Source organism: Gadus macrocephalus, chromosome 1 (genome assembly GCF_031168955.1).
Source record: "Gadus macrocephalus chromosome 1, ASM3116895v1".
Taxonomy (NCBI): Eukaryota; Metazoa; Chordata; class Actinopteri; order Gadiformes; family Gadidae; genus Gadus; species Gadus macrocephalus.
In genome coordinates, this window is record NC_082382.1 from 19,646,269 (window position 1) to 19,651,801 (window position 5,533).

General features: G+C 46.4%; 1 protein-coding gene across 1 annotated transcript in view; it reads right to left on the reverse strand.

Annotated features, from left to right (window-relative positions):
• The window catches only part of LOC132457392 (forkhead box protein J3-like), a 45,167-nt gene that overhangs the window by 30,120 nt on the left and 9,514 nt on the right, over positions 1 to 5,533 (reverse strand).

Consider the following 5,533-nt stretch of genomic DNA (forward strand, 5'->3'; position numbering starts at 1 on the left):
AGGAATAGGAACAGGAGGAGGGGAAGAAGAAGAGAAGGAAGAGGGGAGAAAGAGGAAAGGAACAAGAGGAGGAAGAAGGGATGAGAAACATCTTCCCTTCATCTCACAATCTTGGTATTTATCTATCCATCCATTCATCCATTTATCTGTCTCCCTCTCAATCTAATCAAGTGCATAAGGATTTCTATACCGTGTGTGTGTGTGTGTGTGTGTGTGTGTGTGTGTGTGTGTGTGTGTGTGTGTGTGTGTGTGAGAGAGAGAGGGTGTGTGTGTGTGTGTATGTCATTTACATAAGTGTAATCCTCTCAGATTAAATTACACTTCATCCATTTAAACCCAGCGGCCTTCATCAGTGACACACACACACACACACACACACACACACACACACACACACACACACACACACACACACACACACACACACACACACACACACACACACACACACACACACACAGCCCCAAACATCCGCAAACACCTACACACGCACACACACACATCCCCACAAACAAACATCCCCCAACACACACACACAGTCCAACACTCTGATGAATGAGTGGGCTGGCTCAGCCAGTCCATGCCCAGCCAGCTCCTCACAGATCAGTCAGTGAGGAGCCTCCACGGGTTATTCAGGGTCTGCAGGAGGCTTCCTCTACACGCTTCCCAGAGTCTGTCAGCGCATATCAATGGGTCCATGTGAGTCACCATGACTCCATACATCACATCATTATGACGCTGGATTAAATGATTGAAGCGGTTTATCCATACTAATACAAATTAGTGAAGTATACAGGGCCCGATGTCCGCAGCCTAACCAGTAAGCGGGCTCTAAGCAAAGATGCGTAGAACACATGCCTGGTGCTTAATGAAGACATATCAGAAATGTACGGTAAATCACCTTGGATTAAAGCATGAGCTCAATGATAAATGCTAATGAATGATGTGTTAATTGTTTAGAAATTAATTAGATACATAGGGCTCAAATCCGATGTGATTATCGGGCGGAATTATTCTGCATGATTTAGCACCGGTACGCGAGACGCGAGAAGACCTATCCAATCTGTCTCTGATGAACGTACAACCTCAACACCAAACGCGCATTGCCTGCAGATTATCTTCATATGTTTGGTTCCGCAGTTGTGAAAACTGTGTCTGCTGAGTTTTTCTGTGCAAGCATTTCAACCGTTTACCAATGTAAAATTTGCACGCACGTGTTCACCGGAGTTTAGCGAAGAGTGCGTTGGTATCGGCATGACCTCGTTAAGAGGTGAGTGAACTTAGAATAGATCACTGAAGCAGGCTAGATGTGAGCTAACTCTGCAGTCTGCTGTACATAGGAGAGGAGGGAGGGAAGGAGGGAGGGAGGGGAAGGGGGGAGGGAGGGGAGAAGAAGGCATCCAGGAGGTGTTATTAGTGAAGAGAAGAGTGTGTGTGGATTGGAATGTGTCTCTGTGTGTGTGTGTGTGTGTGTGTGTGTGTGTGTGTGTGTGTGTGTGTGTGTGTGTGTGTGTGTGTGTGTGTGTGTCTGTGTGTGTGTGTGTGTGTGTGTGTGTGTGTGTGTGCACCCATGCGTGTGTGTATGTGCGCGTGTGTGCATGTGTATGTGTCATCACGATAGAGGGAGTAATGGGAGATGGAGAGATTAGGTAAAAGAGGATAAGATAAAAAAGGATGAAATAAGCGAGGTTAAAGCCAGGTTAGTTGCTACTGCAGTTTGTGTGTCTGTGGCTGTGTATCTGTCAACCTCTGTGTGTGGTGTGTGTGCTTGTGTGTGTGTGTGTGTGTGTATGCGTGTGTGTGTGTGATGCTGATGGAGCCAGCGGCAGATGCTCTGTCAGGGTTGAGGCAATAGAGAGGAAGTGTGTGGCAGGCACGCGCGCATGTGTGTGTGTGTGTGTGTGTGCGTGCGTGTTTGTCTTTGTGTGTGTGTGTGGTTGTGTTTGTATGTTGACTGCGTACGTGCATCTGTGTGTAATGGTGTGTGCATATTCGCTCAGGAACGGGGTCACATGGAGTAGATTAGAGTTACGTAAGTGGGTAGTTCGCTAAGATTTAGGTCATGGCAACTGAGGGGCAACCTGAAATAACATTGTATGGACGGATAATATGGTGTCAGGCAGTCATCTCTCCGACTGAGCTGTCTTCAGAAACATGCTACTTCTGCAAAAGTATTATTAAATCAAATTATTAAAAAGTAATAATATAAAGTAAGCACTAATATGCAGCCATCTGGTCCTGAGAGGTTTGACTAGCTAGCTCACTCTTGACTAATTGACTAGCATTCTAAACTAACTGCAGCATTCTTAGCAAACCAACACACATTTTGTACAGTTTCTACAAAAGCTAAAAATATTAAGTAAGTCTCAATCCACTAGACCCTCCGTTACTAAGAATGCTGAACAAGCATGATTGCACCTCGCCGCAAATGTGAACATTAGCAGTAGCACTTGATTCCAAAAGGTGGAGGTGCTAATGCTAATGCTATTATTTAATCGTGGCAAGGGTGCACTCACACTCAAAGCTCTTCAGCAGAAGTGACACAAATTAATTTGGACAAATGACATAGGTTTAAGTCAAACAAGCTGGAACGGTAACAATGGCTTGATCACCAAACCAAGGATTGTCCCTTAAAGCTGCAGAAAGCCTAAGACTAAATAACAGGTGTATACCTTGTTAAATTCATTTTTTTATTTTTCTAAATGGCACCCCAGTGCAATATTAAAATAGTGTAATTGTAAGATCCAATGTCATCTTGTGCATTACTTAAATGAAACTTCCCATTACTGCTATGGTAACCCGTTTAGCTACACCTTGTAGCTTTAAGTTGAGGTGAAACAACCTTTTAACGTTCTGTTTTCAAATTGGGTGTGTGTCCAGGAATCAAGACCGAGAAGGTCACAGAGAACCCCGACTGAGACGCCCACTCTCCGTCTCTGTGGTGAGACACCAGGGTCACAAAGGTCAAGTCTGCTGGATGGATACACTCTGGAACCAGCAAACAGAACACAAACTATACATTCACACACACACACACACACACACACACACACACACACACACACACACACACACACACACACACACACACACACACACACACACACACACACACACACACACACACTTCCTTGCTTGCAAGCGCACAAGCACATACACACACGTGCACGCACAAACACACACACACACCTGCACACACACGCACACACACACCCCCTTGCTTGCAAGCGCACACACACACACACACACACACACACAAACACACTTCCTTGCTCGCAAGCGCACAAGCACACACACACACACACGTGCACGCACACACACACACACACCTGCACACACACACCCCTTGCTTGCAAGCGCACACACACACACACACACACACACACACACACACACACACACACACACACACACACACACACACACACACACACACACACACACACACACACACACACACACAGAGCAGAATACAGCAATGTCTCCCTCCTCCCATGCCCTTGAGCACGGAGGCATTAGAGCTGTAGTTAGAGAACACACAGCAGGACGGAGGGGAAGACAGCGGTACCCAGGAAAACATCACTAAGATAGCACGGCTTGCCATGAACTTATCGACATCGGCCTTGCAATCACTGCAGTATCTATATAGTTATTGAACTATGTGTCACCTTTCATGGTGTTATAGCCTTCTGATAGAGCTGTCTTCATCAACATCTCCGTCAAATGATATAAGGTGAACACAGGCACAGTGAATATAATATACAACTGGCTCCGGGCCCTGAGAGGCATGACGAATTAACCAGCGTTCTTAACCTATTAAACGGTACTATAACCAACTCACTAACTCAAATGATTTTGTAGCTTATTATTAATTGCTGGTTCATTTCTAATTTTTGTCATCTTTTATCCAAAGCAAATTTATCCAAGCTAAATTCTTCATTTCTTTTTTCGTGAGGTCTTTCACACAGTTTTATCCGAAAAAATAATCACCTATTCAACAGTACAAAGTATTCAAATTTATTGAGAAATAATTTAATCTAATCAATTCTGGGGGAATTAATGAGACAAATAAATCATATCAGGGAACAGAGAGAGAGAGAGAGAGAGAGAGAGAGAGAGAGAGAGAGAGGAGAGAGAGATAGAGAGAGAGAGAGAGAGAGAGAGAGAGAGAGAGAGAGAGAGAGAGAGAGAGAGAGAGAGAGAGAAAGGCGATTTATACAAAACAGCAGAGAGAGGAACTGAGCAGTCTGAAACTTTCACCTAACCTTCACTCTGCACTGCAACAAAGAGGGAAGTGCTAATGGGGAGGGGGACACAGAGAGGGGGGGGGCTGAGGGGGGGAGGAGGAGTTGAAGAACGGGTGAAGTTGAGAAGCAAGGTGCATGAGGCAGACAATAGAGAGAGAGAGAGAGAGAGAGAGAGAGAGAGAGAGAGAGAGAGAGAGAGGGATGCACAATGGAGACTAAGCTAGAGAGCGAGCGAGGGGAGAGGGAGAGAGAGAGCACGAGAGACAGATAGGGAGAGAGAGCGGCAACAACAGAGAGAGAGAAAGAGAGCGAGCGAGCGAGAGAGAGAGAGGTGCACAATAGAGACAAAGACAGAGCGGGCAAAAGAGAGCGCAAGTGAGAGAGAGAGAGAGAGAGAGAGAGAGAGAGAGAGAGAGAGAGAGAGAGCGAGAGAGAGAGAGATTGAGAGAGAGAATAAAGACAGAGCCATCGCCGGCGTCTGGATGGGGATATGGGGGGGCGGGGGGGGGGGGGGGGCGTAGGGAGGTGGGGGGTATGCCTACATACGGACAGGTGTCTCAGAAGTGAGGTGCTCAGAACGGGGCCTGTGAACATCCACCAAGCGGCCCATTATACCCTGGCAGGCGGGGAGTGACAGCCAGTCGCTGCAGCGTCAGGGCGGGATCCACCGCTTCAAAGTCTTATACATATTCATCTCACTTGATGGACCCTTCACCTGTGTGCGCACACACACACACACACACACACACACACACACACACACACACACACACCACACACAAGTGAGCGTGAAAGTGTTGGCATGCGTGTGTGTGTGTGTGTGTGTGTGTGTGTGTGTGCATATGGTTGTGTGTGTGTGTGTGTGTGTGTGTGTGTGTGTGTGTGTGTGTGTGTGTGTGTGTGTGTGTGTGTGTGTGAATGTGTGTGCACGAAGGCGTGTGAACCCACGTGAGTGTGTGTGTGATGAATAGCACCCTCACACAAGTACACACACATAAACACACACACACAAACACACACACATACGCACACACAAACACAAACGCGTTCCTACAGCCACAATCACATGCACCTCGCTCACACATAGACTCACTCACACACACTAAAGTGCTTCACAAGTCATCTATAGAATAAATGTGCATAAGTGTGGATTTTTCTGTGTATGTGTGTGGGTGTGGGTGTTTGTTAGCTTCAGCCTCTGTGAATACGCAATTTATTCTGCCGTATGCCAAAATATGTGAACACAGAATTTGTGTGCGGTGCGTATGTGTTGTGTGTTTTTTTCT